This window comes from Jaculus jaculus, chromosome 5 (genome assembly GCF_020740685.1).
Source record: "Jaculus jaculus isolate mJacJac1 chromosome 5, mJacJac1.mat.Y.cur, whole genome shotgun sequence".
NCBI lineage: Eukaryota > Metazoa > Chordata > Mammalia > Rodentia > Dipodidae > Jaculus > Jaculus jaculus.
The window spans coordinates 68,444,449-68,462,644 of record NC_059106.1 but is presented as its reverse complement, the minus strand read 5'-3'; the positions used below and the strand labels follow the sequence as shown (position 1 = coordinate 68,462,644).

The window sequence follows — 18,196 nt, the reverse complement described above, 5'->3', positions numbered from 1 at the left end:
CCCACCAGGAATAGATGGTAAGACCCTATTGCTGAAGACTTCTCATACTTGGGCTGTAAGGTCACTGAGAAATCCTGCTGGAGCTGAGCTGAAAAACCTCCTCCATGTAGATCAGCTGACAGAAAGCTATGCTGCATGCAGTTCAATGGTAGAGAGAGAATTATGGAAATACTCAACAGTGGACACTGCAAGCCTTAAATTTGGCCAGCCAAGCCAAATGAGCCAACAGGTGCAATAGTGACACATCTGTTATGGAGGAAACCTACTGCTCTCTAATTGAACTAGAGGACCAATCCATGGGAGAGAATACATCCCTGATACTGAAAACCTACAACAGGGGTAGTCATGAGCCCTAGGGGTGTAACGTCTGCTGCTGTCTGGCTAAATGTATATACTATGCTCACCAAACTGTCCAGTAAGCACTTCTCTTAATGTTCATACCCATATATTAAGGCTACTCTCACTTTTGGTTAATGAAGCTTCCCTTTTCAGATGGCAATGACCTTGGGATGACTCAGAAGGCACCATGGTGGTAAGAAGTGACAGAGGAGTGCTCAGCATTGAAATATCTACCATACCTTCCAAGGTTCAGGATTCATTGCTAAAGAGGCAGCAGAAAGAATGTAAGAGCCAAAGGAAGGATAGGACTCCTTACAACATTCTCCTCCAGACACAAAATGGCCTGGATATCCATGACTTTGCAGTGTCTGACACTACCTACACAAGACCATCATAAGAGGAGGAAAAGATGGTGACATCAAAATAAAAGATATTGATTGAAAGGAGCAAGGAGTATGATGGAGAGTGGAGTTGCAAAGGGGAAAGTGGAGGGAGGGAGGGAATTACCATGGGTTATTGTCTATAACTATGGAAGATGGCAATAAAAAAGTAAATTAAGAAGCCAGGCATGGTGGCACACGCCTTTAATCCCAGCACTAGGGAGGCAGAGGTAGGAGGATCATCATGAGTTCGAGGCCACCCTGAGACTACATAGTGAATTCCAGGTCAGCCTGGGCTAGAGTGAGACCTTACCTTGAAAAACAAAAACAAAATAAATAAATAAATAAATGGCTGGAGATATGGCTTAGCATTTAAGGTACTTGTCTGCAAAGCCTAATGACCCAGGTTCAATTCCTCCATAGCCATGTAAGCCAGATGCGCAAGGTGACACATACATCTGGAGTTCATTTGCAGTGGCTAGAGGCCCTGGCACACCCATTCCCTCTCTCTATCTATCTGCCCCTCTCTCTATCACTCTCAAATAAATAAATCTTTTAAAAAATACAATTAGAAAAAAAAAATACAATTAGGGCTGAGGAGATGGCTTAGCAGTTAAGCGCTTACCTGTGAAGCCTAAGGACCCTGGTTCGAGGCTCAATTCCCCAGGACCCACGTAAGCCAGATGCACAAGTAGCGCATGCATCTGGAGTTGTTTGCAGTGGCTGGAGGCCCTGGTGCACCCATTCTCTCTCTGTCTGCCTCTTTCTCTCTTTGTCTGTTGCTCTCAAATAAATAAAAATAAAACAACAAAAAAAGTTATTTTAAATACAATTAAAAATGCAAACTGGGCTGGAGAGATGGCTTAGCGATTAAGTGCTTGCCTGTGAAGCCTAAGAACCCTGGTTCAAGGCTCGATTCCCCAGGACCCACGTTAGCCAGATGCACAAGGGGGCTCAAGCATCTGTAGTTCTGCAGTGGCTGGAGGCCCTGATGCACCCATTATCTCTCTCTCTCTCTCTCTCTCTGCCTCTTTCTCTCTATGTCTATCTCTCTCAAATAAATAAATAAAACAAAAAAATGCAAACTGAGTCGGCCCCCAGCTCGGATCCTACCCGTGAGTCTCCCAACTCGCCCCCTCCACCCTTCCTGAGGTCCTCAGGCCTAGCTCACAGTGCCACACACCATTCCCAATGGCTCCCTTGCCCAGTGGCCTGCAGCCTGGACTCTGCTCTCTTGCCAGATGCTGTGGCCCCTGGTTGTCACTGGTCATAAAGATCTTCTCCCACCTCAGGCGAGCCCCAGCTACTCAGGCCTCAGGGCTGTCATCCCTTGTCCACTTACTGAGCTAATGGCAGCCAATGTCTGAGAGCCAGGGACCACTGACTGCCCCAAAGGTCACCTCTGGGCTAGGTCAAGTGGCCTAGCCCACTTGTCAGAGGCTTCCATCTTTGGTCAGCCTCTGGTGATCAAATGGAGTAGGTGGTTGAGCCGAACAAGGCGAGGCATGTAACCTTCCTTGCCAGCCCCTGGCAGTGCTTGTGCTGGCACCACCCTCGTGGTTCAGAGAGTGGGCCAAAGGAGTCAAGCCGACCTGGGTTTGGAGCCCAGTGCTGCCTCTCTGACTGCGGGCAAGTGACCTCGTTTCTCAAAACCTCAAATTCCTCCTCTTTAAAAGAAAAATGACTACAGAGGCCATCCCTAATGACAACAGCTAAACCTCAGGGCCCGAGCGCTTTACCTGGTTGACTAGTTTAATCCTTACAACAGTAGTGAGGCTGATACTGTTACGACCCCCACTTTGCAGATGTGAAAATGGAGGCTCATGCTGCCTTCCTGGATCTTCACAGAGCTCCTTGGGCACTCTGTTACCTGGCTCATCCATGGCCACCCAGCTGGGAAGGAAGGAGCTGGCTCCCCAAATCTTCCTCTAAAGCACTAGCTACAGGGGCTTTTAGAAGAGGTTGAAAGAGGCCAGGTGTGGTGGCGCACGTCTTTAATCCCAGCACTTGGGAGACAGAGGTAGGAGGATCACCATGAGTTCGAGGCCACCCTGAGACTCCACAGTGAATTCCAGGTCAGCTTGGACCAGAGTGAAACCCTACCTCGAAAAAAAGAGGTCGAAAGTTGTCTCTACCACACAAGATACAAGGAGGAATTAGTCTGTAAAGCAAGATCTTCATACCAATCTCAGACTTCCAGCCTTCAGAGCTCTGAGAAATGAATGCCATTTAAACCAGAGAGAGAGGGCTGGAGAGATGGTTTAGTGATTAAAGAGCTTGCCTGCAAAACCTAAGGACATGGGTTCGATTCCTCAGTAGCCACACAATGCCAGAGACACAAGGTAGCACATGCATCTGGAGTTTGTTTGCAGTGGCTAGAGGCCCCAGTGAACCCCATTCTCTCTCTCTCTCTCTCTCTCTCTGTCTCTCTCTCTTTCTTTCTCTCCCTAACAAACAAACAAATAAACCAGAGAGGAGGGAGAGAGGCTGGGCATGGTAGGGCATGCCGTGTAGTCCCAGGCTGGCCTCAAACTCACAACAATCCACCTACCTTTGCCTCCTGAGTGCTAGGATTAAAGGCATGTGCCACTACAACAGGTTCCTCTTTTATATTTTTTTAATATTTTATATATTTATTTGTGAGAGAGTAAGAGAAAATAAGAGGCAGAGAGAGAGAGAGAAAAAAAATGGGTGCACCAGGGCTTCTAGCCACTGCAAACTAACCCCAGACACATGTGCCACTTTGTGCATATGGCTTTATATGGGTACTGGGGAATTGAACCTGTGTCCCAGCACTCAGGAAGTGGAAGTAGAAAGACTGCAGTGAGTTTGAGGCTAGCCTGAGACTACATACTGAATTCCAGGTCAGCCTCACCTAGAGCAAGACCCTGCCTCATAAAAACAAAAAGAGAGGGCTGGAGAGATGGCTTAGCAGTTAAGCACTTGCCTGTGAAGCTTAAGGACCCAGTTCGAGGCTCAGTTCCTCAGGACCCACATAAACCAGATGCACAAGGTAGTGCATGCATATGGAGTTCTCTTACAGTGGCTGGAGGCCCTGGTGTGCCCATTCTCTCTCCCTCCCTCTCTCTCTCTCTCCCTCCCTCTCTCTCTCTCTCCCTCCCTCTCTCTCTCTCCCTCCCTCCCTCTCTCTCTCTCTCTCTCTCTCTCTCTCTCTCTCTCTCTCTCTCTTTCTGTCTCTCTCTGTCACTCTCAAATAAATAAAAATAAACAAACTTTTTAAAAGAGAGAGAGAGCGAGAAAGAGAAAGGGAATACTTAGTAGAGAAGTCTGGCACATAGTAATAGCTCAGAGGTAATCAAGGTTGAGAAGCAATCATCATCATCAACATTTAACCACAGTATGAGTTAGTAATCCTTACTACTATTACCACGGCTTTTCCGTTCCTTCCAAACATCTGCCTTGTTCTACCGGTAAGAAAACCCCTCCAGTTCCGGCCACCTCAGCTGGAGACTGTGGAGGGACCTAGATGGGACCCTTCCATTTGCCACCCTTCTGTCTGGCAAGCTGAGCAGAGGGATGTTTGCACAGATGTGTGGCCAGGGGCATGCAAATAGTCCAGTGAGGGGTGCGGTGCTGATAAATTCCTGTTGCACCAGGGCCCGCCCCTGATTCCCACATCTGCTAGAAGACTGGACTCCTCCTTCTGAGAGTCCTGGGAAGTCCTTCCCTTTGTCTAGCTTTCCCCCTTCTCCATTTTGGTTGCCAGGGGCCACTCCTCCAGAGATGAGGAAATGGATACCCCTTCTGCATGGGGGGGGGGGCACCATCCCCCCCCCCTTCCACCCCAGGGGATCTCTCAGCTCCATTTTCAAAAATCCCAGTAATGCAGTGGAAATTAAAGTTGCCTTAACTGTTCTAATCTTATAACAATTTTGCTTCAATCAACATCTAAATGTGACCACATGTGCCCAGACCACCCAGTGGCCTGGTGGGAGGGGTGAGGACCTGGGGATATGAAAGGCAGAGGGGGCTCTGAGGCATGCCCCTGGCACTGGAGGGCCTTCTTGGGGGAGTGATCTGCTGGTCATTGGTCACTCCCTCTGCTTGCTCCTGGCCTGTCCACACTGAGCAACTCTTCCTCTCTTCGCCTTCCCTGGAGCCGGCCCTACGTGCTCCCCAACAAGTGGGCAGTTGTTCTGGGGGGTGGGCTGAAGGGAAATGGTATTCCACAAGCAAGCAGAGGCCAGGAGCAGCTTCATGGCTTCTGCAGTGTTCCCCATGCACATGGGCTTGCTTTAATGCTCTGCTAGTCATGCCAAAACTCATAACAATTTCTCTTCTTTTAAATAGTTTTTGTTCGTTTTTATTTATTTTATTTGAGAGCGACAGACAGAGAGAGAAAGAGACAGAGAGAGAGAAAGAGAGATAATGGTGCGCCAGGGCCTCCTGTCACTGCAAACTAACTCCAGACGCATGCGCCCCCCTGTGCATCTGGCTAAAGTGGGTCCTGGGGAATCGAGCCTTGAACCAGGGTCCTTAGGCTTCACAGGCAAGCACTTAACCGCTAAGCCATCTCTCCAGCCCCAGTTTCTTTTCTATAATTATTTATTTATTTGCAAGTAGAAAGATAGGGAGAAGAGAGACAGACAGAGAGAATATGCACGCCGGGGTCTCTAGCCCCTGCGAATGAATCCCAGACACATGTGCCCCTTTTGCATCTGGCTTACATGGGTCCTGGGGAATCATAACTGGGTCATTTGGCTTTGCAGGCAAGCGCCTTAACTGCTAAGCCATCTCTCCTGCTCAAAATTCCTAACAATTTCTGAACAAAGGGGTCCACATTTTAAGTACTGAGCCTCCAAAATTATGTGTCCTGTGGACCTGCCCATACATTGCTCTCATTTATTCATTTATTTCCTTTTTTGGTTTTCTGTGGTAGGGTGTCACTCTAGCCCAGGCTGACCTGGAATTCACTATGCAGTCCCAGCCTGGCGTCAAACTCAGAGATCTACCTGCCTTTGCCTCCTGAGTGCTAGGATTAAAGGTGTGCGCCACCATGCCAGGTTCCTCTTTTATTTTAAAAAATATTTTATATATTTATTTGAGAGAGAGAGAGTAAGAGAAAGCAAGAGGCAGAGAGAGAGAGAGAGAGAGAGAGAGATGCACCAGGGCCAATCCAAACTAACTCCACTTTGTGCATATGGCTTTATATGGGTACTGGGGAATTGAACCTAGGCCCTTAGGCTTTGCAGGCAAGCACCCTAACCAATGAGCAATCTCTCTAGCCCCTTTTAAAAATAAAAATAAAAATATTAGAGCTGAGGAGATGGCTCAGTGATTAAAGGAATTTGCTTGCAAAGTCTGCCAGCCTGGGTTCCATTCTCAGTACCCAAATAAAATCAAATCTGGAGTTGGTTTGTAGCAACAAGAAGGACTGGTGTGCCTTCTCTCTCTATGGCTCTCTCTCCCTCTCTCTCACACACACATACACACAAATAAATAAATAGCCAGACATGGTGGCACAAGCCTTTAATCCCAGCACCCAAGAGGCAGAGTTAGGAGGATCACCCTGAGTTTGAGGCCACCCTGAGACTCCATAGTGAATTCCAGGTCAGCCCAGGCTAGAGCAAAACCCTACCTCTAAAAAACCCTTTAAGTAAACAAATAGCCGGGCATGGTGGTACATGCCTTTAATGCCAGCACTCGGGAGGCAGAGGTAGGAGGATTGCTGTTAGTTCAAGGCCAGCGTGAGACTACAGAGTGAATTACAGGTCAGCCTGGACTAGAGCAAGACCCTACCTTGAAAAAACAAAAGTAAATAAATAAATAAATAAAAATACCTTAAATTTTCATCTATTTTTTGATGTGTGGGCACATGCCTGCACATACGCACCTACCAAGAAAGGCCTCTTTCCTCTTCAAATGAATGCCAGACATTTGTGCCACTTTTTTTTTTCAAATTTTTATTCACAACTTCCATGATTATAAAAAATATCCCATGGCGGGCTGGAGAGATGGCTTAGTGGTTAAGCGCTTGCCTGTGAAGCCTAAGGACCCTGATTCGAGGCCGGATTCCCCAGAACCCACGTTAGCCAGATGCACAAGGGGGCACACGCGTCTGGAGTTTGTTTGCAGTGGCTGGATGCCCTGGCATGCCCATTCTCTCTCTCTCTAACTGTCTCTTTCTCTCTCTGTCTGTCACTTGCAAATAAATAAATAATAATAAACAACAACAACAAAAAATCCCATGGTAATGCCCTCCCTCCCCACTTTCCCCTTTGAAATTCCATTCTCCATCATGTTCCCTCCACCTCTCAATCAGGCTTTTATTTTGATGTCATGATCTTTCCCTCCTATTATGATGGTCTTGTGTAGGTAATGTCAGGCACTGTGAGGTCATGGATATCCAGGCCATTTTGTGTTGGGGGGGAGCACGTTGTAAGTAGTCCTACCCTTCTTTTGGCTCTTACATTCTTTCCGCCTCCTCTTCTGCAGTAGATCCTGAGTCTTGGAAGGCATGATAGAGATATTTCAGTACTGAGCACTCCTGTCACTTCTTTCCAGCACCGTGATGCCTTCTGAATCATCCCAAGGTCACTGCCATTTGAAAAGAGAAGATTCTCTACCAAAAGTGAGAGTAGCATTAATATAAGGGTATGAACATTAAGAGAAGTGCTTACTGGGCAGTTTGATGAGCATAGTATATATACTTATCCAGACATCTGCAGATGTTACACCCCTAGGGCTCATGACTACCCCTGTTTTAAGTTTTCAGTGTCAGGGATGTATTCCCTCTCATGGAGCGGGCCTCCAGTCCAATTGTGCCACTTTTTTGTGTGTTTGGCTTACATGGGTGGTTTGGGAATTGAACCTGGACTGATGGACTTGGCAAACAAGTGCCTTTAACCATTAAGTCATCTTCCCAGACCCACTCCTTTCAGGTTTCTTGGTTTTTTGTTTTGTTTTGTTTTTTGAATTACTGTCTTGCTTTAGCCCAGGCTGACCTGGAATCACTCTGTAATCTTAGGCTAGCCTCAAACTCTTGGCGATCCTCCCAAAATTCTGGGGAGGTATGGTTTCACTCTAGCCAGAACTGACCTGGAACTCTGTAACTCAGGCTAGACTTAGACTCACAGAGCTGGGATTAAAGACGTGTGCTACCACGCCTGGCTTCACATTGCCCTTTCTACAAGCCCATACTAACAGTCAGTGCCTAATCAGTGAACATTTATTAAACTCATGCTTTACAATGAAAAGTTGTGCTTGGGGAGACAGTGGTGAATAACACAGAAGTGTTCCTACTTCATATATCCACTCACAGTGGTTTAGCAAGACAGTTCCCTATAAGGATGCCAGTTGGGGAATACTCAGTATATGTCAGGAAATTTGCATACACTTTTTACATTTGATCTCAGCCAAAAGGCCAAGAAGCGGTTGCATACACTGTTTAAAAGATATTGTTATTGGGGCTGGAGGGATGACTTAGTGATTAAGACATTTGCCTGAGAAGACAAAGGACCCAGGTTCGATTCCCCAGGACCCACGTCAGCCAGATGCACAAGAGGACACAAGCATCTGGAGTTCATTTGAGGTGGCTAGAGGCCCATTCTCTCTCTCTCTCTCTCTCTCTCTCTCTCTCTCTCTCTCTCTCTCCTTCTCTGTCAAATAAAGTTAAAAATATATTTTTACTTATTTATTTGCAAGCACAGAGAGATAGAAGAGAGGCAGAGAGGGGGTGGAGAAATGGCTTAGCAGTTAAGGCCCATGTCTACAAAGCTCAAGGACCCAGGTTCTATTTTCCAGGTCCCACATAAGCCAGATGAGCATGGTGCATGTGTCTGGAGTTCGTTTACACTGACTAGAGGTCCTGGCACATCCATTCTCACACATATTCTCTCTCCCTCTCTTCCTCTCTGACTCTAATAAATCAATAAAAATAAATCTTCTAAAAAAAGAGAGACAGGGAAGCCGGGAGTGGTGGCGCATGCCTTTAATCCCAGCATTCAAGAGGTAGGAGGATTACTGTGAGTTCGAGGCCACCCTGAGACTCCATAGTGAATTCCAGATCAGCCTAGACTAGAGTGAGACCCTACCTCAAAAGAACAAAAAAGAAAAACAGAGAGAGAGACAGAAATGGAATCAAACTTGGGTTGTTAGATTTTGCAGACAAACACCTTAGCCACTGAGCCATCTCTCCAGTCCCCGCATACCCCATCTTGTTTTATCCTCAAAACAGCCAGGAAGGTAGGCATTCTCATTCCAATTTTCCACATAAAAACTCATTATTCAAATCAGCTGGAGATCGATCTAAACTGGCGACTGTGGAACCAGAAGCCACCCCTACTCCTAACCCCCACCTACAGAAGAGGAAAAAACAGAATCGAATCAGGAGGTTGCTAACCCAGAACACTATATTAAACATCCTTTACAGAACAGGTGGGCGCTCTGTTTTTTTAAAAATGATAAAAGCAAAACTTGGCAAGCAAACCTTCGACTGATCTCTAAGTTTGATACTGTTGACGACTTTTGGGTTCTATACAACCATATCCAGTTATCTAGTAATTTAATGCCTGGATGTGACTACTCACTTTTTAAGGATGGTATTGAACCTATGTGGGAAGATGAGAAAAATAAACGGGGAGGACGATGGCTAACTACATTGAACAAACAGCAGAGATGAAGTGATCTCGATCGCTTTTGGCTAGAGACACTACTGTGCCTTATTGGAGAATCTTTTGATGACTATAGTGATGATGTAGGTGGAGCCGTTGTTAATGTTAGAGCTAAAGGTGATAAGATAGCAATATGGACGACTGAATGTGAACACAGAGAAGCTGTTACACATTTAGGGAGGGTATACAAGGAAAGGTTAGGACTTCCTCCAAAGATAGTGCTTGGTTATCAGTCCCGTGCAGACACAGAGACTAAGAGCAGCTCCACCACTAAAAATAGGTTTGTTGTTTAAGAAGACACCTTCTGAGTATTCTCATAGGAGACTGCGTCAAGCAATCGAGATTTGGGAGCTGAACCAAAGCCTCATCACAGCAGAGTTGACTGCATTTGAATTTTATTCCATCTAAATGTTGCTAAGCTATAAGAGAAGTGTCATTCTCCTTTGGCTTGTACTTCTGCGTTCTTTTTTTTTTTTAATTTTTTGCTAGAGTGTCCACTCTCCCAATCAAAGAATTACCGTATACACCATGCCCAGAATCAAATCAGCCGTCTACCGTCACATAGCTTAAAAGTAGCAGAGCTGACACTTGGATGTCTCTCCTCTTAAAGCCTCTGCTCTCCTCCCTCTCTCTCTACATTGCATTTTCTTCTCCACGAGCAGAAGCTCCTGTCAGGTAAGGTGGGGTCAAGGTCATCTTCATGTCCACAGATCCAAACAGAGTTTACTTTTTTTTGTTGTTTGTTTGTTTGCTTGTTTGCTTTTTTGAGGTACGGTCTCACTCTAGCCCAGGCTGACCTGGAATTCACTATGTAGTCTCAGGGTGGCCTCAAACTCACAGTGATCCTCCTAACTCTGCCTCCTGAGTTTTGGGATTAAAGGTATGCGCCACCATTCCCAGCAAGGTTTACATTTTTGTGAAATTAAAAAAAAAAAATCAAGGGCTAGAGATATGGTTTAATGGTTAAGGTGCTTGATGGCAAAGCCAAAGAACCCAGGTTCAATTCCCCCAGTACCCATGTGAAGCCAGATGCACAGGGTGGTTGGTACATGTGTCTGGAGTGCATTTGCAGTGGTTGGAGGCCCTGGTGTGCCCATCTCTCTCTCTGTCTCTCTCTCTCTCTCTCTTTTTTAATTAATTAATTTATTTATTTGAGAGTGACAGACACAGAGAGAAAGACAGGTAGAGGGAGAGAGAGAGAGAATGGGCGCGCCAGGGCTTCCAGCCTCTGCAAAAGAACTCCAGATGCGTGCGCCCCCTTGTGTATCTGGCTAACGTGGGACCTGGGGAACCGAGCCTCGAGCCAGCATCCTTAGGCTTCACAGGCGAGCGCTTAACCGCTAAGCCATCTCTCCAGCCCTCTCTCTCTCTCTTAAATAAATAAAAATATTTTAATTTTTTTTTGAGAGAGAAAGAGGCAGATAGAGAGAAAATGGATACACGAGGGCCTCTAGCCTCTGCCAAAGGGCTTTATGTAGGTACTGGGGAATTAAACTTGGGTCATTAGGCTTTGCAGGCAAGTGCCTTATCTGCTGATCCATCTCTACCCCCCAAATATATATATATTTGGTTTTTCGAGGTAGGGTTTCACTCTAGTCCAGGCTGACCTCAGGTAGTCTCAGGGTGGCCTTGAACTCAGGGTGATCCTCCACTTCTGCCTCCCAAATGCTGGGATTAAAGGCATGCACCACCACGTCCAACTTTAAGATATTTTTATTTACTTATTTATGAGAGAGAGAAAAGCAGAGAGAGGGAGAGAATGGGTGCACCAGGGCTTTCAGCCATTGCAAATGAATTCCACACACATGCACCACCTTGTGCAGCTGGCTTACATGGGTCCTGGGGAATCGAACCTGGGACCTTTAGCTTTGCACTTAAGTGCCTTAACCATTAAGGAATCTCCCCAGCCCAAACTATCTTTTAAAAAATATTTAAGGGCTGGAGAGATGTCTTAGCAGCTAAATTGCTTGCCTGCATAGCATAAAAATCCAGGTTCAATTCCCCAGTACCCACATAAACCAGGTGGCATGTGTGTCTGGAGCTTATTTGCAGTGGTTGGAGGTCCTGGAACACTCATCCTCACTCTCTATCTGCCTCTCTCTCTCTCTCTCTCTCTCTCTCTCTCTCTCTCTCTCTCTCACACAAATAAGTAAATAAGAAAAAAAAAAAAAGGTTGTTTTTTGTTGTTGCTGTTTGTTTTTGATTTTCCAAGATAAGGTCTCACTCTAGCTCAGGCTAACCTGGAATTCACTATGTAGTCTCGAGGTGGCCTTGAACTCACAGCAATCCTCCTACCTCTGCCTCCCAAGTGCTGGAGTTAAAGGCATGAGCCACCACACCCAGCCAAAAAATATATTTTTAAAATTTTTTAAAATTCATTTATTTGAGAGGGACAGAGAGAGAGAGAAAGAGGCGGATAGATAGAGAATGGGCGTGCCAGGGCCTGGAGCCACTGCAAACAAACTCCGGGTACACGCACCACCTTGTGCATCTGGCTTTCGTGAGTCCTGGGGAATCGAATCAGGGTCCTTTGGCTTTACAGGCAAATGCCTAAACCGCTAAGCCATCCCTCCAGCCCCCAAAAAATATTTTTAAAAAAATTATGTAAAAAATTCAACCAGAGGGTTGCAGGGTTTGGAACATGGCAAACGATGTCGATCAGCAACAGACTGCCAACACCGTAAAAGAGCCCCTGGAGCTCATTAGGCTCAGCCTGGGTGAATGGATTTATGTGAAGATGAGAAATGACCAGGAGCTCTGCGGCAGATTACACGCTCATGACCAACACTTGACTGGGATACTGGGAGATGTAGAAGGAACTGTGACTATTCTAGCAATTGATGAAGAAACATAGAAATCAACAAAATGGAATATTCCAAAGCTCTGTGTCTGGGGAGATGGTGTCGTACTAGTTGCCCACTGAGAGTTGAAACAAAGGTTTATCCAGTAGAAAGTAGGAGACTGTACAATTGCCCCTTCACATGGACAAGACGTTCAGAGAAGGAAGCCTGCAGACATGTTGATCTTAAGCCCCAACCAAGGGCTCCCTCACCGGAAATGAGTTTATTGCAGCTTACAACTTCTCAAGCTAAATGGCGTTTTTGTTTTTCTTCAGTCATTCAATAAATGTCGTCACCAAGGTGCTCTTTTTCAGGACTTGCTTGGTTTGCACTATTGTTCTTTTTTTTTTTCTTTCTTTTTCAAGGTAGGGTCTCACTCTAGCCCAGGCTGACCTGCAATTCACTATGGAGTCTCAGGGGGGCCTCGAACTCACAGCGATCCTCCTACCTCTGCCTCTCGAGTGCTGGGATTAAAGGCGTGCGCCACCACGCCCGGCTCACTATTGTTTTTTTGTTTGGTTTTGGTTTTGGTTTTGGTTTTGGGTTTTTGAGCTAGGGTCTCACTGTAGCCCAGGCTGACCTGCAATTCACTCTGTATTCTCAGGGTGGCCTTGAACTCATGGCGATCCTCCTACTTCTGCCTCTCGAGTGCTGGGATTAAAGATTGTCCTCTGGCTTCCATATGCATGTGTACATACGTGTACCTCCACCTACACATGAACACACAAACGTACACACACAAGGAGAAAAGGGGCCCAGGTTACAGCTCAGTAAAATGCTTGCTGTACAGTGAGGACCTGAGTTTGGGTCTCCAGCACATAAAACCGAGGAGTGGTGGTGAGTGCCTGTAAGCCCAGTGCTGGGGAGGTACAGGCAGGCCGCCTTCGGGGGTAATGTGGCTAGCTAGTTCAGCCACATTCGTAAGATCTGGAATAGAATGGGTGCATCAAAGCTTCTTGCCACTACAAAGGAAGATAGATGCCACTTTGTGGATCTGGGCTTATTTGGGTACTGGCAATTAAACCCTGGCTGGCAGGCTTTGCAAGCATACACCTTTAACTGCTGTGCCAGCTCTCCAGCCCTGACTTCAACATCTGACCTCCACAGGCACACACACATATACACACAAATAAAAAACATGCATACACATACCATGCACGCATATGCATGCAAACTTTTTAAAAATATTTTTTTATTTGAGCCGGCTGTGGTGGTGCATGCCTTTAGTCCCAGGACTTGGGATTCTGTGGTGGGAGGATCATTGTGAGCTCAAACTAATTTAGGCTGCATAGTGGGTCCTAGGTCAGCCTGGGCTATAGTACGACCCTACCTCAAAAAACAAAATTTTTATTTGCAAACAGAGAGATGAAGAGAGAAAGAGAGAGAGTACGGGTGTACCGGGGCCTCATGCTACTGCAAATGAACTCCAGATACTTGTGCCACTTTGTGCATCTGGCTTCACATGGGTACTGGGGAATTGAATCCCAGTATCTTTACCTGCTTGAGCCATCTCCTTCCCCCCACCCCAGAAAAAAAAAAAAAAAGTATGTTAAAGGATAAAACTTGGACTGGGGCTGTAGCTCCATTTGAAGAGTGCGTGGCTGGCATGCTTGAAGGCCTGGGCTTGATCCTCAGCACCACATAGAACTGAATACAGTAGTACACGCTGAGTGCGGTAGCACATGCTTAGTAATGCCAGCATTCAGGAGATGGATACAGGTGGATCAGAAGCTTAAGGTCAGCCGGGGGTGGTGGCGCACACCTTTAATCCCAGCACTCAGGAGGCAGAGGTAGGAGGATCACTGTGAGTTTGAGGCCACCCTGAGACTACATAGTGAATTCCAGATAAGCCTGGGCTAGCGTGAGACCCTACCTCAAAAAAAAAAAAAAAAAAAGAAGAAGAAGTTTAAGGTCATCCTTCACTACCTAGAAAGTTCAAGGCCAAAATAAATTTTAAAAAATTTATGAAGAGAGGGGGGCTGGAGGGATGACTTAGTGGTTAAGGCACTTGCTTGCAAAGCCTAGGGACCCAGGTTCAATTCTCCAGCACCTACATAAAAGCCAGAAACACAAGGTGATCCAAGTGTCTGGAGTTTGTTTGCAGTGGCTAGAGGCCCTTCTCTCTCAATCTGCCTCTTTCTCTCTCTCAAACAAATAAATTTAAACAATTTTTAAAGAAGAAAGAAAGTTCAAGGCCAGCCTGGGCTATGTGAGGAAGAAAGGAAGGGAGAGAAGAAGAGAGAGAGGGGGGAAGGAAGAAAGGGAGGAGGAAAGGAAAGGCAGGGCAGGGCAGGGCAGGGCAGGGCAGGGCAGGGCAGGGCAGGGCAGGGCAGGGCAGGGCAGGGCAGGGCAGGGCAGGGCAGGGCAGGGCAGGGCAGGGCAGGGCAGGGCAGGGCAGGGCAGGGCAGGGCAGGGCAGGGCAGGGCAGGGCAGGGCAGGGCAGGGCAGGGCAGGGCAGGGCAGGGCAGGGCAGGGCAGGGCAGGGCAGGGCAGGGCAGGGCAGGGCAGGGCAGGGCAGGGCAGGGCAGGGCAGGGCAGGGCAGGGCAGGGCAGGGCAGGGCAGGGCAGGGCAGGGCAGGGCAGGGCAGGGCAGGGCAGGGCAGGGCAGGGCAGGGCAGGGCAGGGCAGGGCAGGGCAGGGCAGGGCAGGGCAGGGCAGGGCAGGGCAGGGCAGGGCAGGGCAGGGCAGGGCAGGGCAGGGCAGGGCAGGGCAGGGCAGGGCAGGGCAGGGCAGGGCAGGGCAGGGCAGGGCAGGGCAGGGCAGGGCAGGGCAGGGCAGGGCAGGGCAGGGCAGGGCAGGGCAGGGCAGGGCAGGGCAGGGCAGGGCAGGGCAGGGCAGGGCAGGGCAGGGCAGGGCAGGGCAGGGCAGGGCAGGGCAGGGCAGGGCAGGGCAGGGCAGGGCAGGGCAGGGCAGGGCAGGGCAGGGCAGGGCAGGGCAGGGCAGGGCAGGGCAGGGCAGGGCAGGGCAGGGCAGGGCAGGGCAGGGCAGGGCAGGGCAGGGCAGGGCAGGGCAGGGCAGGGCAGGGCAGGGCAGGGCAGGGCAGGGCAGGGCAGGGCAGGGCAGGGCAGGGCAGGGCAGGGCAGGGCAGGGCAGGGCAGGGCAGGGCAGGGCAGGGCAGGGCAGGGCAGGGCAGGGCAGGGCAGGGCAGGGCAGGGCAGGGCAGGGCAGGGCAGGGCAGGGCAGGGAAAGGAAAGGAAAGGAAAGGAAAGGAAAGGAAAGGAAAGGAAAGGAAAGGAAAGGAAAGAGGGAGGGAGGAAGAAATGAAGGAAACAAAAACAAAAAACTTCATTCAGTGACAGGCTCCCCAAGAAGTGCAAGGAAGTGTACACAGTGAACTAGAGGTGACATGAACTAGAGGTTCAAGTCCCGACTATTTTGGTTCAAGTCCTGAGCCTACCATTTACTTCGTGCAGCAGCTTTCCCATCTGCCACATGGACGAGCAGCCAGGTGTTGTGAGCGCTCAGTGGGAAGTGCGTGGGTTGGGGGTGCCGCACCAGCACAGGCGCCCAGCCACTCGGGATAACGTCTGTCCACACTCACGTGCGCTCTCTGCCCATGTGCATTGTCCTCCCAGCCGTCTTCTAGCCTAACTCAGCTGGAGATGACTTCGCGCCCAGCAGTCTTGAACAAAACTAACAGGGCAGAGCCGCCTCTTCCCTGCGTCCCCTGGACCAATCTATGACAGCCTGACTTAGAAGAGAGTGCTTTGTGGAGGTTCCATCACTGAAGGCTTCCTGGAGGAGGCCTCCACTCACGCTGGGTTAAGGGAGCCAAGTACAAGAAAAAGCCCAGCGCTGCCTGGGCTCCTTCCAAGGCTTCTTACAACACCTACCCCCCAACCTCTGCTTCAGCGCCCCACCTTCCTTCCCCACAGTAGAAACTTTCCTCTCCTCCTGCCAGAGTGTAAATTGCCCCCAGGAATGTGTTGCATCCCACTGGCTCCCCCGGCAGTGGCCAGCGGCTGTCCTGGGGTCAGGCCTGGCCCCGGCATCAAAGGCTCAGGAGCGGTAACAGCATGTCTCCACGCTTGCCTCCACCCTTCCCTCCTCTGCCTCCCCTCCCACCAGCGATGGCTTCCAAGGAACAGCACATGGTAGCACTTAAGCTCTGGGAGGTGGGGGTGCTTTTCCTGCACCCCCGCCTCCCACCAGCCACAATGAACTACTTGTTAGCAGACTATTTTAATTTCACTTAATACGATTTCGGCTGTGGAGGCCTCTGCTGCTACCACTTCTTGGACCAGGATGCTCAGCGCAAAAGTAAGGGGAGGGCAACCTCCCCGAGAAGGTGTAACCTGAATATGGAAACTCCACTGGGGTTGGGAGTCTGAGCCAAGAAGGAACTGACTGTCACGTCAGGGGATGGGGTTCTGGACTCTGCTCGGGAAGTAAAGGGGCTGGTTGGGGGACATTGCAGTCAACTTGTACAGCTCAGGAGGGAGTGCATGTGTGCCACACATCCTTAACCAATGGGCTCTTCCAGTGTGTTAGGTTCTGGGGCAGGCACTTAGCCTGACAGCCATATGAGCTTTGCTCTCAGGTCTTGTGGGGGTACCCTAACTAGAGGAGGGGGACACGTCCAGGCTCTGGCTGGCCTCTATGGAGCCAGGTGTGTCTATCTTCCAACTCTGAAAACCAAACGGACAACAAGGTGGTGATCTGGAGACCCCTGGTGGACAATGGCTGCAGCGTGAACCTTTTCCAGAGCTCAGGCCATCCCTGGAACTAAGTAAGCTTCAAGTTTTAGCTCCCTGAAACCCTTGCTAGTCAGAATCTCCCATATGAGCTGCTCGACCCTTCTCCATCCTACTGAGGGGGTGTGAGGATACATAAGCCGGAGCTGGAGAGACTGCCTAGTGGTCAAGGCGCTTGCCTGCAAAGTGCCTATAAAGCCTAAAAACCCAGGTTCAATTCACCAGTACCTATGCAAAAAGCTGGATGCGCAAAGTGGTGCATGCATCTGGAGTTCTTTACGGTGGTTAGAGGCCCTGGACCTCCCATTTTTTTCTCTCTCTCCCTCTGCTTACAAATTAACTAATTATTAAAAAAAAAACAAAAAACAAAAAAACGAATAGATAGCCAGGGGTGGCGGCACACACCTTTAATCCCAGCACTCAGAGGCATCACTATGAATTCGAGGCCACCCTGAGACTACATAGTGAATTCCAGGTCCGCCTGAGCTAGAGTAAGACCCTACCTTGAAAAATAAAACAAAAACAACAACAATAACAAAAAAAAAGGAATACATAAGCCATACCCTATCAAATGGGGTAGCCACAGGGCAGGGAACAGGGGCAGGAAGTTTAGGTTGCTGGGGCTTGTGTGTTTAGCACAATTGGAAAAATGACACAAAACTAGTCAAAAGTATTCAACACTTGAGACATCTCTATCATATTCTCCAGTGGCTCAGGGACTACAACAGCAGGAGACAGCCAAAGGATGGCCTGGAAGTGCCTGAGAACTCTGCGTCCAGCTATAAAATGATCATCGTATTCATGACTTCATAATGGCTCTTGTTATCTTCACAAGACCTGCATAATATTGGGCCCACCAACAGGTTGTCCTAGATAAGGAAGGAGAACAAAAACCATATCAATAGAGCTGGAGAGATGGCTTAGCAATTAAGGCACTTGCCTGTTCGATTCTCCAGGTCCCACGTTAGCTAGCTGCACATCATGGCACGTGCATCTAGAGTTCGTTTGCAGTGGCTAGAGGCCCTGGTGAGCCCATTCTCTCTCTCTTGATCCCCCTCTATCTCTAATAAATAAATAATTAATTTTAAAAGAAGATATCAATATAGATGAGGGAATAGTAGGGAAAATAAGTGTTCAATAGAGGGAAAGGGAACAAAGGAGAGTGATGGAAGGAATTATGTAAATATTTTAATAAAGTTTTTTATTTCATAAAATCCATTGGAGGAGCCAGGCATGGTGCCTTTAATCCCAGCATTTGGGAGGCAGAGGTAGGAGGATCGCTGTGAGTTCGAGGCCACCCTGAGACTACA

General features: G+C 48.5%; 2 pseudogenes; both read left to right on the top strand.

Annotated features, from left to right (window-relative positions):
- The first annotated feature begins 9,029 nt into the window (after nt 1-9,029).
- On the top strand, nt 9,030-9,745 carry LOC123460858 (annotated as a pseudogene).
- Nucleotides 9,746-11,993: 2,248 nt separating this feature from the next.
- LOC123460666 lies at nt 11,994-12,275 on the top strand (annotated as a pseudogene).
- The last annotated feature ends 5,921 nt before the right edge of the window (nt 12,276-18,196 follow it).